The following is a 16,597-nucleotide window of genomic DNA, read 5'->3' on the forward strand; positions in this document are numbered from 1 at the left end:
ATCCTGCCTTGGAAATAGATGGCCCTGTGGAAGAATGAGCCTTCATTCTCAAGTTGGAAGCAACAAAATCAGAGGCAGCTTTATTCAAGCAATTGTAAGGGAAGGATACAGCTGACAGAGAGCATCTCTGCCTCATTTTCTCCGAAATACAAGCAATAGCACACAAGCATTTAGACTCTTTTGTGGCATGCATTAATTGAAAACATCTACATTTTGTTTATATTATGTCCTGTCTAATCCAGCATTTTCTCACTTTCACTTCTCAAAACATCGTTATCTCAAGGCTAGGTCACACTGACTCTGCGCTGCTGCTTTCCCACTCGCTTCTGACGTGAGCCCTACTTCTACAGGTCCCGCGATATTAGGCTAAGACTTAGCATAACAGTTGCTCTGTTTCTAACAAAATAAAATGGCTACACTTAAACCCTCTCTTTCTTTCCTGCTTCCACAGCCCCTTACACCAAAAATCACAATATTCAGGTTATTCCCAGTCCCAAAGGACTGGTCACTTACCCCAGGTCAATTGCACTTTAGATCTTACGCCAAAGATGATGCTTGTAGCCAATTCCATAATAAACTATCTAAGGATCTATTAGCTAAGAAAAAACAAACAAGGGAGTTATTTACAAGATTAAAGCGGGTAAACACACACACAAATGAGTTACAGCCTTAAGTTTCAAAAGGTGATAGAAGCTGCTGTAATTTGCAAGCTGAGTGTGTCCTTTAGGGCTAAGCCTGGCTAAGCAGCTGGGGATCCCTTGCTTATGCTTAGAAATCTTGCTCTCCCAAAGGCCAAGCAGCACAGACATACAGTTTCTTCTTGTCAGGGATTTTTTATTCCCTTCCCCCAGAGTTCAAGCTAATGGGATGAGGCCTCATCATGGGTGTTGAGGGGAACAATCATCACAGTCTTTTGTCCTCTGATGTTCCACAATGGTTCTTCTGGTGTCTATGGGCTTGCTTTTGTTGGACTGGAGATAACGACTCCTGGGGCAAGCTAATATTTCACACTTGGTAATGATTCTCTTCTGACTGGGGAAGAGGGGTTCCAGTGTCAGAGCAAACACCTAAATGTTACCTTAAAACACGGGATACAGACATTATAAGTGAGATTAATGCTGGCAGCAAGTTACAAACATTCCATAAAGTCTAAACACTAAAGACAGTTTTATAAATCTAATATCTATTTTAACAATACCGACACACAGGTGAGCCAGACTGGTTTCCAGCTGTGTATTTGTCAGTGTTCAGTGAGGCCTACAGGCCTTGGCATGAACTGGCGCTTGGTCTGCCAGCATCACAGGGAGTATTCTGCCTCTGTCCAAAAAGCATGATAAGGCTGAATATAGCAATGATATAGAGGTATTATGTTACTGTCAATCCCAAGCAAAGTCTTCACTTCTGTGTTAATGTCTCAAATCAAGGATGCACTTCATGGCAAAGATTGGGATCCTCAGTACAACTTTACACCTGGTCATTCCATCGTTGACCAGATCTTTACCCTTTGAGACATCATATGAAAAGATGGCTGAATTTAATCAGCCATACGCAGCACTTTTTATAGACTTCCATAAGCCCTTTGATTCAGTGAATCAGGTAAGTTTCTGGGGTATGATGAGGCAGGGACTTGGCGTCCCGGGAAAGCTCTATAATGGAACAGAAAGCTGTGTTTGAGTCAATGGCTGGTATATGGCATGGGGTTTCCTATCTCCACTGCAGTTAGGCCACGTTGCAGTCTCTCCCCATCACTTTTCAATATCAGCATCGACTGGTTGATGGATAAATATGAGGAGGCAGCTGTCAGGGGTGTTGAACTGACCACCATGATTCTTGGAGATCTCAAAGATGCTGTTGATGTTGTCATGTTGGCTCATGTTGGTGAGCTGCTGCAGCTGACAGCTGATCTGGTTGAACAAGAGGCAGCATGCATTGATCTGGTCATTAATCTGGATAAAACGAAGTCGTAGGCCATTATCATCCAGCTCCAGATTACAAGCAGCTCAGTATTAAACTGTCTGGGCGGGACATAAGGCAGGTGGCAATGTTCAAATACTTGGGCAGCTTCATAGACAGGGCTGGAGGATGCTCAGATGATGTGGACACTAGTATGGCAGCAGGTGCCGCCACATTTGAGGGCTTTCAGTGACATCTGTAGGGACATCATGACATCCAGCTTTCTGCATAGCTGCAGATCTATAGAACTGCAGTGACACCAACTCTGTGGTACAACAGTGGAACGTGAGCATTGAGGAAGGCTGAAGAGCATTGGATTACCAGTTTTGGTTCTCATCATCTTTGCCAGCTGCTCCATATTAAGTTAATAGACTCAGGTCTCAGAGTGTGTGGTCCACTGTCCAGGAGAGTGCATTTTGACAGAGGACGTCGGAGTGCTATTTCCTAGCTATGCCAAGGCTTAGTTATTTGACGATTTGGGAATCACTTCCCTCCTCTGTGCCTCAGTTTTTTAGTCTATGGAATAGGGATAATGATATTTGCAATCCTTTGCAATGTGCTTTGAGGTCCACAGATGGAAAGGGGTATGAAGGAATTACATATCGTTAAAGGGGCTTACACATAATTCCCATTCACTTGGGCTCTTCACACGCAGACAGCAACAGCACGTGGGAAAATGGGAGATTTCCTTTGGGATTAGGATGCCTTTTGCATCGGCTTTGAGGCAGTATAGCAGAGCATAACATTCGGAATATACTACCAACCACCTGACCAAGATGAGGACAGCGACTGTGAAATACTCAGGAAGATTAGAGAGGCTACAAAGGCGGAAAACACAATAATAATGAGGGATTTCAATTATCCCCATATGGACTGGGTACATGTCACCTCATGATGGGATGCAGAGATAAAAGTTCTAGACACCATTAATGACTAATTCTTGGAGCAGCTAGTCCTGGAACCCACAAGGGAGAGGCAATTCCCAAGTGGAGCACTAGATCTGGTCCAGGAGGGTGAATATAGATGAACTGCTCAGTAACAGTGACCACAATGTAATTAAATTTAAACATCCTTGTAGGGGAAAACCCCCACAGTAGCATTTAACCCCCAAAAGGAGAACTACACAAAAATGAGGAGGCTAGTTAAATGAAATTAAAAGGAACAGTCACAAGGGTGAAATGCCTGCAAACTGCATGGAGAGTATTTAAAAACACCACAATAGAGACTCAAACTACATTTACACACACACCCCTCAAAAAAAAAGTAAGAGGACCAGAAAAATGGCTAACAGCAAAGTAAAAAGGGCAGTTAGAGACAAAAAGATATCTTTTATAAATTAGAAGTCAAATACTACTGAGGAAAATAGAAAGGAGCATAAACTCTGGCAAGTCAAGTATACAAGCATGAGTAAGGCAGGCTAAGAAAGAATTTGAAGAGCAACTATCTAAGGACACAAAAAATAAAAACAATTTTTTTAAGTACACCAGAAGCAGGAAGCCTGACAAGCAGTCAGTGGGGCCATTGGACGATCAAAGTGCGAAAGGAGCACTCAAGGAAAACAAAGCCATTTCGGAGAAGCTAAACAAAATCTTTGCATCAGTCTTTACTGCAGAGGATGTGAGGGAGCTTCCGACACCTAAGCTATTCTTTTTAGGTGACAAATCTGAGGAACTGTCCCAGATTGAGATGTCAATAGAGGAGGTTTTGGAACAAATTGATAAATTAAACAGTACTAAGTCATTAGCACCAGATGGTATTCACCCATGAATTCTGAAGGAACTTATATGAAATTGCAGAACTACTAACTGTGGTATGCATCCTAGCACTTAAATCAGTCTCTGTACCAGATGAATGGAGGGTAGCTAATGTAATGCCAATTTTTAAAAAAGGCTTCAAAGGCAATCCTGGCAATTACAGGCTGGGAAGCCTAACTTCAGTACCAGGCAAATTGGTTGAAGCTATAGTCAAGAACAGAATTATCAGACACATAGATGAACACAATGTGTTGGGGGAAGAAGGGAAATCATGTCCCACCAATTTATTAGAATTCTTCAGGGGTGTTAACAAACATGTGGACAAGGGTAATCCAGTGGATATAGTGTACTTGGACTGTCAGAAAGGCTTTGGCGAGGTCCCTCACCAAAGGCTCTCAAACAAAGCAAGCAGAGAGGGGATAAGAGGGAAAGTCCTCTCATGAATAAGTACCTGGTTAAAAAGACAGGAAACAAAAGGTAGGAATAAAAGTCAATTTTCACAATGGACAGACGTAAATTATGGGATCCCCCAAAGATCTGTACTGGAACCAGTGTTGCTCAACATATTCATACATGATCTGGGAAAAGGGATAAAGAGTGAAGTGGCAACATTTGCAGATGAGAGAAAATTACTCAAGAAAGGTTAGTCCAAAGCTGGGAAGGTGCATAGGTATCTGCCCCCAGAAAAGTCTGGAGAAACAGATGATAAGTAGGTGAGAAATTGAAGGGCAAGGTCCCTGAAAAAACAATGAGTTCTCAGAGAGAGAGAGAGAGAGAGAGAGAGAGAGAGAGAAGGTGAGGGAAGGACAAACAGAGGATGAATAACAAAGGAGATCTTACAAAACTGGGTTACTGGAAACAAAATGGCAGATGAAATTCAATATTGATAAATGCAAAGCAGTGCACATCGGAAAACATAATCCCAATTATGCATACAAAGTGATGGGGTCTAAATTAGCTGGTACCACTGAAGAAAGATCTTGGAATCATTGTGGATAGTTCCCTGAAAACATCTGCTCCATGTGCAGCGGCAGTCAAGAAAGGTAACAATGTTAGGAACCTTTAGGAAAATGATAGCTAATAAGCCAGTAAATATCATAATGCCTCTATATAAATCTATGGTACGCCCACACCTTGAATACTGAATGCAGTTCTGGTTGCACTATATCAAAAAAGATATATTAGAACTGGAAAAGGTACAGAAAAGGGCAACAAAAATGATCAGGGGTATGGAACAGCTTCCATATGAGGAGAGATTAAAAAGACCGGGACTGTTCAGATGGAAAAGAGACGACTAAAGGCAGATATGATAAAGGTCTATAAAACTATGAATGATGTTGAGAAAGTGAATAAGGAAGTGTTTTTATCCCTTCACATAAAACAAGAACCAGGGGTCACCAAATGAAATTAATAGGCAGCAGGTTTAACACACACATACGAAGAAGTGAGGTTTTTACTCACGAAAGCTTATGCCCAAATAAATCTGTTAGTCTTTAAGGTGCCACCAGACTCCTTGTTGTTTTTGTAGATACAGACTAACACGGCTACCCCCTGATACTTGACACACATACGGAATTTGTTCTTCACACAACGCTCAGTCAGCCTTTGGAACTCATTGCCAGGGGATGTTGTGAAGGCCAAAAGTATAACTGGGTTCAACAAATAATTAGATCAGTTTATGGAGGATAGGTCTTTTGATGGCTATTAGCCAAGATGCTCTGGGTGTCCCTAAACCTCTGCCTGTCAGAAGCTGGGATTGGATGACGGGGGATGGATCACTCGATAATTTCCCTGTTCTGTTCATTCCCTCTGAAGCATCTGACACCGGCCACTGCCAGACACAGGACACTGGGCTAGATGGACCATTAGTCTGACCCAGAGTGGCCATTCTTGTGTTGTTACACTGTTTTAACAGGTAACACAGCCTCAATTCCCCTATGGAGGGAATCCAGACAATCACGGGCAGCAGTCCCAAGGGAGATCCCAACAGCAGCGGCAAGGGCCAGGGGCTGGCTGCTTTCCCTGATAAATCCTGCAAGAATCCAGAGCAGGAGACATTAAGGGTTTGTGTGATGCCAACAATCAACCCAGGCAGTGAGAGACGCCCATCCCAGCAGCCACAGGCAGATGTCTGCCCACAAACTGAGACAAGAAGACTGACTGACACCAGACCCTGTCACTGGCGATGGGGAGCTCGCTGCTTCATGTGGAGGTTTGAAGGTAAGTGTCACTAGCCTCGGGGCAATTCCTCAGGTTCTTGCTCAAACGAAGCCCTTGCTCTGAGACACTCCCCTTGGACAGTGTCCTCACACACTGGGAGCTCTGCCAGAGTAAGGACTTCACAGTCGGTTTCTTTGTGGTTTACAGCTGGAAAAACTAATGAATCAGAAAGAAGACCCAGCTATCATCTCTGCCCTTACACATCCCTCTGTCTGTCTTCCCCTCACCCTCCTGATCGCTGGCTGGATCTCCCCATCTCTCTCTCCCTGATAGAGCATTGTTTTCTCAGGGACCGTGGCCTTCTGTTTCTCAACTACTTAACAGCTGCCGCTCTAGACTTTTCTGGGGAGCAGATACCTATGCACCATCCCAGCCCAATCCTCAGATGCTTCATGTCTACTGCTGAGTATCTCCTCCCTGGATTTCCGTGGGGCTTGAGGGCCCTCAGCATTTCTTGGGCAGTATTGAGCACCCCACAGAAAAAGGGTGTACGTTAGAAATGCACTGAATTGGAGACTGGATTCCTTACAGATTAGGAAACAGCGACACTTGTGTCCTGTCACAAACTTTGCCCAAGCATTCACTGCTCTACCTTAATTTTTTTTCCAGAGGATGGGTACTAGGCACCAGCCTGTGACTTAGAAGATCTGGGGTCTCTTCTCTGATCAGCCGCAGCCTCTCTGTATGACCTTGGGAAAGTCACTCGTAGTCAATAATTATTAGTTAACATTAATCAATAATAGCTTGTAATTCATTATAAGCAGTTTCAGTGTTTCTGGACTAGTCGCTAATGGGATATGAATGAGAGGAATCTGAGTATGCTTCTGCTCTAAGGGGTGGTTTTATTTGTGCCTTGGGCACAGCCCTGGGCACAGTCACTTTCCCATCTGTGCTGTTGGTCATTGTCACTCCCTCATCACAGGCACTGACATGGTACAATCTCATTCCTGCCCTTCTCTGAGGAAGCTCGTGTGTCTGACCCTCGCCCCCATCACATTGTTAAGCAGGAGATCAGACTACATCTGATGAAGGGGGCTCTAGTCCATGAAAGCTTATGCTCAAATAAATTTGCTAGTCTTTAAGGTGCCACAAGTACTCCTGTTCTTTTTGCGGATATAGATGAACACGGCTGCTACTGTGAAACCTACAGTGGACAAGTAACTCAACTTCAGCTCCCAGCACGATGCTGCGGGGCAAGGGCTGATGCGATCCGTGGCTGTATAAACAGGGGAGCAGGGAGGGGATTTCACCTCTGTAAAGAGCACTGGTGACACCAATTCTGGAATACTGTTAGAAACCTTCACCTAATTTCAAGCCTAAACTTGTTGGTGGCCAGTTTATATCTATTTGTTGTTATGTCCACATGGGTATTTAATTTAAATAACCCCTCTCCCTCCCTGGTATTTATCCCTCTGATGTATTTATAGAGAGCAATTATATCTCCTCTCAGCTTTCTTTTGGTTAGGATAAACAAGCAAAACTCTTTGAGTCTCCTCTCATACGATAGGTTCTCTATTCCTCGGATAAGCCTAGTAGCCCATCTCTGCACCTGTTCCAGTCTGAATTCATCTTTCTTAAACATGGGAGACCAGAACTGCACACAGTATTCCTGATGAGGTCTCACAAGTGCCTTGTATGATGGTACTACCATTTCCCTCTCTCTACTGGAAATACCTCACCTGATGCATCCTAAGACTGCATTAGTCTTTTTCATGGCTGCATCACATTAGCGGCTCATGGTCATCCTGTGATCAACCAATACACCCAGGTCTTTCTCCTCCTGAGTCACTTCCAACTGATACATCCCCAGTTTATAGCAAAAATTCTTGTTGTTAGTTGCTAAATGCATGACCTTCACTTTGCACTGTTAAATTTCATCCCATTTCAATTACTCCATTTTTCAAGGTCATCCAGATCTTCTTGTATGATATTCCGGTGATCCTCCATATTGGCAAATACCTCCCAACTTTGTGTCATCCACAAATTTTATTAGCACACTCCCACTTTTTGTGCCAAGGTCAGTAATAAAAATGTTAAATAAGATTGGTCCCAAAACCGATCCCTGATGAACTCCACTAGTAACCTCCCTCCAGCTGGAAAGTTCACCTTTCAATATGACCCATTATAGTCTCCCCTTTAACCAGTTCCTTTATCCATCTTTCAATTCTCATATTAATCCCCATCTTTTCCAATTTAACTAATAATTTCCCATGTGGAACTGTATCAAATGCTTTACTGAAATCCAGGTAGATTAAATCTACTGCAATTTCTTTGTCTAGAAAATCAGTTATCTTCGCAAAGGAAGAGATCAGATTGGTCTATCACAATCTAACAATTGTAAAACCATGTTGTATTTTATCTCAATTACTATTTACCTCTATGTCCTTACCTATTTTCTCTTTCAAAATTTGTTCTAAGATCTTGCATACAATTGAGGTCAAATTTAACAGATCTGTAGTTTCCTGGCTCACTTTTTTCCCCATTCTGAAATAGAGGTAGTATATTTGCAATTCTCCAGTCCTACGATATGATCCCCAAGTTTACAGATTTATTAAAATCTTTCCCTACACTTTCTGACCAGCATGTGGTAGCTTTCCTTGCTGAACCATCCCATCTTCCATTCCTTGCAGGCTTTCTGCTTTCTCTTAATCACCTGTTTGAGAAACTTGCTCATCTGGTCTGCTCTGGTCTGTAGCCCTTCCGTACAAATTTCCCCCCCTTGCTTGGGATGCCGGCTTCAGATAACTTCTGCAGCTTTGGCAAATGAATTCCAAGCCTCCTCCACATTCAGATCCTGAAGTTCTTCACGCCAGTCCACTTCCCAAATAAATTCCCTTAATTTTTTAAAGTTAGCCCTTTTGAAATCAAGCACCCTAGTTTGGTTTACCCTTCCATTTAGTTTAAACTCAATTAGCTCATGATCACTCGAACCAATTTTGTCCCCTACAACCAGTTCTTCTATGAGATCCTCATTGCTCATCAATACCAAATCTCAAATGGCATCACCTCTTGTTGATTCAGCAACTATTTGGTGAAGAAATCTGTCAGCAATCACATCCAGGAAAATCTGGGCCCTACTATTATTAGTTTCAGAGCAGTAGCCATGTTAGTCTGTATCAGCAAAAGCAATGAGGAGTCCTTGTGGCACCTTAGAGACTAACAAATGTATTTGGGCATAAGTTTTTGTGGGCTAAACCCCACTTCATCTGATGCATGGAGTGAAAAATATAGTAAGCAGAATATATATTCTAGCACATGAAAAGATGGAAGTTGCCTTACCAAGTGGGGGGTCAGTACTAACGAGCCAATTCAATTAAGGTGGAAGTGACCTATTCTCAATAGTTGACAAGAAGAGGTGAATACCAAGGAGCGGGGAGGGGCGGAGGGAATTACATTTGTAGTGCCAACAAGGCCAATGCAATCAAGGTGGCCCATTTCCAATAGTTGACAAGAAGGTGTGAGTATCAGCAGAGGGAAAATTACTTTTTGTAGAACTTGTCCTCCAATCTATATCTGGGAAATCAAAGTCTCCCTTGATCACACAATTCCCAGTAGTATTTGTTTCATTAAAAAGATTCAAAAGAGGTCTCTATCCATATTGGATCCTGGTGGTCTGCAGCAGACTCCAAGATTACTTGGGAGAACCTCCGGTAGCTTTCTTCCCCAAAGTGAGTTTGGCCAAAATAGACTCAGTCTTATCTATTCCATCACTTCTAATTTCTTTACAGTCTACCTCATCATTAATATACAATGCTGATCCACCACCTTTGCCTTTATTTCTGTCTTTCCTGAACAGCACATACCCATCAATACCTGGTCTCCAGTCATGACTATTATTCCACCGTGTTTCTGTTATCCCTATAATACCTGGTTTCACTTCCAGCACAGTAGTTCTAGTTCCTCCATTTTGTCACCCAGGCTCCTTGCATTGGTGTACAAACATCTTAACTGTTTCTGCTTGGCTTCGTCCACATTCCTTGCCTGATTGGGTACAGTTATTCTACTTCCCGTATCACCTATCTGACTGGTATCAGCATTATCCTTCCTCTTAATGTCCATTCTCCTATACACTGTGGCTCCTTTCTCCATTGCTGTATCCTTTCTTATTTGATTTTCCTCCCTCTCAATGTTAGAATCAGGTGTGGAGATTACATGAGCATCTCTCCCAAGTTTCTAGTTTAAAGCTCTTTTAATCAGTTGTGCCAACCTCCATCCGCAAATGGTCCCTTTTGGTCTTAAATCTAAGAATCAATGAATGAAAAAAGTTGGGGTATGAGGCAGAAGAGGGGCAAATTAATTTGGTGACAGATCTTTGGGGTGTGTGGGGAATCTCTACGAATTTTTCTGAAGTGAAGAAGTTTCTCTGTTGTGAGAGAATATAAATCCAGCTCTCAGTTAGCAGTGGGAACTTTTATGGGATCTGTTATGAACATACAGCAAAGGGTTGCATAAAATCCCTCCTTTACCTGTAAAGGGTTATGAAAATCACATAACCTGGTTGGCACCTGATCAAAAGGACCAATAAGTGGAGAAAATACTTCTCACAAAGCCATACCTGAACTAAGCATCAAAGATTACAAATTATAAGTAATAGGAAGGAAATGCGTTAGATTATGTGTTTGTTTTTTTTTAGCTTGTGAATTTTCCCTGTGCTAAGAGGGAGGTTTAACCTGATTTTGTAACTTTAAAGTTTCACCTAGAGGGGAATCCTCCGTGTTTTGAATCTGATTACCCTGTATATTACCTCCCATCCTGATTTTACAGAGGTGCTTCTTTTACTTTTTTCTTTATAATAAAGTTCTTTTTTTAAGAATCTGATTGGGTTTTTAGTGTCCTGAAAACCCAAGGGTCTGGTCTGTGCTCACCTTGGTTACTCTCAAGCCTTCCCAGGAAAGGGGCCTTGGGGGGATATTTTGGGGAAACAAGGAACTCCAAGTGGTCCTTTTCCTAAATCTTTGACTAAATCATTTGGTGGTGGCAGCAATACCGTCCAAGGGCAAGGAAGAATTTATGCCTTGGGGAGTTTTTAACCTAAGCTGGTAGAAATAAGCTTAGGGGGACTTTCATGCAAGTCCCCACATCTGTACCCTAGAGTTTAGAGTGGGGAGGGAACCCTGACATGGTGACAGTGCGGTGGGATCATTTTGAACCAGAAGCACAAATCTCAGGATATTAAAAGAATTATTTTTTTTTCTTTCTTTTGGCTGCTTGGAAAGCAGGGAGGGTTGGCTTTTTTTTAATGTTTGTTTGTTTTTAGCTAAGAGCAGCTGGAGTTTTTTTTTCTCTGCCTCAGGGCAGAGTAGTTAAGTCCTGCAAGGGAATTCACAAGCTTGTTTTTGTTTTTGTTTTTTGTTTTGTTTTGTTTTTCTTTCTAGCTCTCAGGTTAAGCTAGGCTAAGTGCAGAAATGCTAGGATGACAGAAAGTGATGTCCAGAAAAAACTGGAATTAGCCAGATTTGAAGATGAGGAAAGAAAGAAGGAACATGAAAGACAGCTGGAACTCAGATGGGAGATTGATGCACAAGCAGCAGAGAAAAAGCTGCTAGGGAGGAGAGGGAAAGAGAGAGGCAGCATGCTGAGAAGGAGAGGGAAAAAGAGAGGAAGCACGAACTGGAGATGATGGAGTGGAAACGACAGAGCCCTTCAGCAGCTGGCTCCACTTCCCCAGAATTCCACAAATGGGAGCGACTATGTCCACAGTATGATGAATCCAGTGATATTGCTGAATATTTCATCACCTTTGAGAGACTGTGCACCCTCCATGCAATTCCTGACGATCACAAGATGACCACATTGGTAGCAAAATTGACTAGAAGAGCTCTGCACATATTCAACAAGATGCCTATTGAGGATGCTTTGGACTTTGGTAAATTTAAGAATTTGGTTTTGAAACAATTTCAAATTGCACCTGAAACTTACAGAGTAAAATTTAGAGCCCTTAAGAGGGTTTATATAAACCAGACGAAGAATCTGTTAGATAAATAGGTCAAAGTCAGGGATGTAACTAGCTTTCAAGGAATGTGTGATTTGGTTGTCCAGGAGCAGTTCCTGACTATGGCCAATGATGATGTAAAACGGTGTTTATGGGATAAGAGGAAAATGGACTTAGCAGAAAGTCTTACTTCTTATGCTGATCAATACGAGCAGTCCCAGACTGTCAGAGAGATGGGGCAAATCAGAACAAAATGGGTGGAGGTAGCAGAGGGGAACAACCCGGGTTGCAGTTTGGGTGCATACCAGAAGGGACACCCCGAGACCACACCATATCACCGGGGGCAGCCCAAGGCCCCAACTACACCCCAAGGAAAACCCCAGACACCTTATCATCCCATTCTCCAACAACCCACCTCACCCTAGTGACCAGTCAGCTAGACAATGTTTTAAATGTAATGAGTTGGGGCATGTAAAGGCCAACTGCCCCAAGAACCCCAATATATTACAGTTCATCGCACCAGGGTCACACCAAAGGTCCTCAGGCCCAGATGCCTCCCAGATACCCTCAGAGCGAAGGGAAACTGTGAGTGTGGGTGAGAAGAAAGTTATAGTGTGGAGGGACACTGGAGCACAGGTGTCAGCTATCCACCAGTCCTTAGTGGACTCCAAATTCATCAACCCAGAGGCCCAAGTGACGATTCAATCCTTCAAGTCAAACTCTTTTGACTTGCCTACAGTCAAGTTGCCTGTCCAGTACAAGGGCTGGCCAGGAATGTGGACTTTTGCAGTCTATGATGATTATCCCATTCCCATGCTGCTGGGAGAAGACTTAGCCAACCATGTGAAGCTAGCCAAGAGGGTGGCAATGGTCACCCACAGCCAGGCTAAGCAAGGCTTCACACCTAGCTCTGTTCCTGCGCCTTCTACAAGGGCCCAGTCTGTGTTACCAGAGACCCAGACTAAGCTGGTGGAACCAGACCCCATGCCAACATCTGCGACAGCAGTAGTGGATCCAGTTGCAGAGACCTAGTCAGAGCCAGTCCCAGAACTGGAACTGGTGGAGAAACCAGCACCAGAATCATTGCCAACACTGAATCCAGCACTTGCAACCCCGTCTGCGACCCCAACACCAGAGGGCACCACTGAGCCCACACTGGCAACAGCAGCTAAACCTGTGCAAGAGGCTCAACCGGAGCCTGAAACACAACATAGTGCACCAGCAGAGAGTGGTTCACAGTCAACGGAAACAGCCACATCCCCTATATCGCTTCCAGAGGGACCAAGCCCAAGTCCACAATCCAGTGAAGAACTGATGTCCCCAGCATCAAGGGAATAGTTCCAGGCCAAGCAGGAAGCAGATGAAAGCCTCCAGGGATTTTGGACAGTAGCACGGAGCAACTCACCGCCTCTCAGCTTTTCTAACCGATCCTGGTTTGTTGTAGAAAGAGGACTTTCATACAAGGAGACTCTTTCTGGTGGGCACCAGGAAGACTGGCATCCTCAAAGGCAGTTGGTAGTTCCCACTAAGTATCGGGTAAAGCTCTTGAGCTTAGCCCATGATCATCCCAGTGGCCATTCTGGGGTGAACAGAACCAAAGACCGGTTGGGGAAGTCCTTCCACTGGGTAGGAATGGGCAAGGACGTTGCTAATTATGTCCGGTCTTGTGAGGTGTGCCAACGAGTGGGAAAACACCAAGACCAGGTCAAAGCCCCTCTCCAGCCACTCCCCATCATTGAGGTTCCCGTTCAGCGAGTAGCTGTGGATATTCTGGGTCCTTTTCCAAAAAAGACACCCAGAGGAAAGACACCCACATACTGGCTTTCATGGATTTGGCCACCCGATGGCCGGAAGCAGTAGCTTTAAGCAACACCAATGCTAAAAGTATGTGCCAGGCATTAACAGACATTTTTGCCAGGGTAGATTGGCCCTCCGACATCTTATGGATTCGGGAACTAATTTCCTGGCAGGAACCATAAAAAGCTTTTGGGAAGCTCATGGGGTGAACCACTTGGTTGCCACCCCTTACCACCATCAAACAAATGGCCTGGTGGAGAAGTTTAATGGAATTTTGGGGACCATGATACATAAATTCATAAATGAGCTCTTCAGTGATTGGGACCTAGTGTTGCAGCAGTTGCTCTTTGTCTACAGGGCTGTACCACATCACCATTTGAACTTGTGTATGACTGCGAGGTTAAGGGGCCATTACAGTTGGTGAAGCAGCAATGGGAGGGGTTTATGCCTTCTCCAAGAACTAAGAGCTAGGAAAGCAAAGCGCTTGGTATGATAAACATGCCAGAGAGCGTTCCTTCAAAGTAGGGGACCAGGTCATGGTCTTCAAGGCGCTCCAGGCCCATAAGATGGAAGTGTCCTGGGAAGGGCCATTCACAGTCCAGGAGCACCTGGGAGCTGTTAACTATCTCATAGCACCCCCCACCTCAAACCTAAAGCCTAAATTGTACCATGTTTATTCTCGAAAGCCCTTTTATTCCAGAGAATTAAAGGTTTGTCAGTTTACAACCCAAGGAGGAGATGACACTGAGTGGCCTGAAGGTGTCTACTACAAAGGAAAAAGTGACGGTGGCGTGGAAGAGATGAATCTCTCCATGACCCTTGGATGTATGCAGTGACAGCAGATCAAGGAGCTTTGCACTAGCTTCATGCCCATGTTCTCAGCCACCCCAGGACAGACCAAACGGTCATACCACTCCATTGACACAGGTAATGCTCACCCAATTAGAGCCCAACCATACCAGGTGTCTCCTCAAGCCAAAACTGCTATAGAACGGGAGATCCAGGACATGCTACAGATGCGTGTAATCTGCCCCTCTAACAGTGCATGGGCATCTCCAGTGGTTCTAGTTCCCAAACCAGATGGGGAGATACGCTTTTGCGTGGACTACCGTAAGCTAAATGCTGTAACTCATCCAGACAACTATCCAATGTCATACACATATGAGCTATTGGAGAAACTGGGATGTGCCCAGTTCATCTCTACCTTAGACTTAAACAAGAGGTACTGGCAAGTACCGCTGGATTAATCCGCCTAGGGAAGGTCAGCCTTCATCACCCATGTAGGGCTGTATGAATTTAATGTGCTCCCTTTTGGGCTGTAAATGCACCTGCCACTTTCCAAAAACTTGTAGATAGTCTCCTAGTGGGATTGGGAGTATCTGCAGTCACCTACCTTGACGATGTGGCCATCTTTTCTGATTCATGGGCAGAACACCTGGAGCATCTGCAAAAAGTCTTTGAGCACATAAGGGAGGCAGGACTAACTGTTAAGGCTAAAAAGTGTCAAATATGCCTAAACAGAGTGACTTACCTTGGATACCAGGTAGGTCAAGGAACTATCAACCCCCTACAGGCCAATGTGGATGCTATCCAAAAGTGGCCTGTCCCAAAGTCAAAGAAACAGGTCCAATCCTTCTTAGGCTTGGCCGGATATTACAGGCTATTTGTACCACATTACAGCCAAATCACTGCCCCACTGACAGACCTAACAAAAAAGAAACAGACAAATGCAGTTCAGTGGACTGAAGAGTGTCAGAAGGCCTTTAACCAGCTTAAAGCGACACTCATGTCTGACCCTGTGCTAAGGGCACCAGACTTTGACAAAACTTTCCTAGTAACCACAGATGCGTCCGAGCATGGTGTGGGAGCAGTTTGAATGCAGGAAGGACCAGACCAAGAATTCCATCCTGTCATGTTGCTCAGGAAATAACTGTCTGAGAGGAAAACCCACTGGTCAATCAGCGAAAAGGAATGCTACGTGATTGTGTACACACTGGAAAAGCTACGCCCATACGTTTGGGGGACGGCATTTCCACCTGCAAACCGACCACGCTGCGCTGAAGTGGCTTCATACCGCCAAGGACAATAACAAAAAACTTCTTTAGCTCTTTAGCTCTTCAGGATTTTGATTTTGAAATACAACACATTTCAGGAGCTTCTAACAAAGTGGCTGATGCACTCTCCCATGAAAGTTTTCCAGAATCAACTGGTTAAAATCGTCCTTGAAATGTGGAAAATATTGTTAGTTTTTATATAATCAGTAGTATATCTAGGGTTGCATGTGTCTTATTAATTCTGTTTTCTCCTAGAGCTCCAGGAAGAAATTACAGCCATTGTGGAGCAGGCTGTCCAGCACTGTCTATGATTTGGGGGGCGTGTCATGAACATACAGCTAAGGGTAGCATAAAATCCCTCCTTTACCTGTAAAGGGTTAAGAAGCTCAAATAACCTGATTGGCACCTGACAAAAAGGATCAATAAAGAGGAGAAGATACTTTCAAATCTGTGGGGGAAGGTTTTTGTTGTGTGTTCCTTTGTTCTCTCTGGGACAGCCAGGAACCAGGGCAGGGAAAATACATCTCCTAAAGCCATACCTGCATTTAGCATCTAAGATTACAAATCGTAAGTAATTGGAAGGAAATGCATTAGATCATTTTTTATTTTAGGTCGTGAATTTTCTCTGTGTTAAGAGGGAGGTTTTTCCCTGTTTTGGTAACTTTAAAGTTTTGCCTAGAGGGGAATCCTCCCTGTTTTGAATCTGATTACTCTGTAAATTACTTTCCATCCTGATTTTAAAGAGGTGCTTCTTTTACTTTTTCATTACAATAAAGTTCTGTTTTTAAGAATCTGATTGCGTTTTTAGTGTCCTAAAAACCCAAAGGTCTGGTCACTAGAGTTTAGAGTGGGGAGGGAACCCTGACAAGATCAAAAGATCTAATTTC

The sequence above is a fragment of the Malaclemys terrapin genome, chromosome 13 (genome assembly GCF_027887155.1).
Source record: "Malaclemys terrapin pileata isolate rMalTer1 chromosome 13, rMalTer1.hap1, whole genome shotgun sequence".
Taxonomy (NCBI): Eukaryota; Metazoa; Chordata; order Testudines; family Emydidae; genus Malaclemys; species Malaclemys terrapin.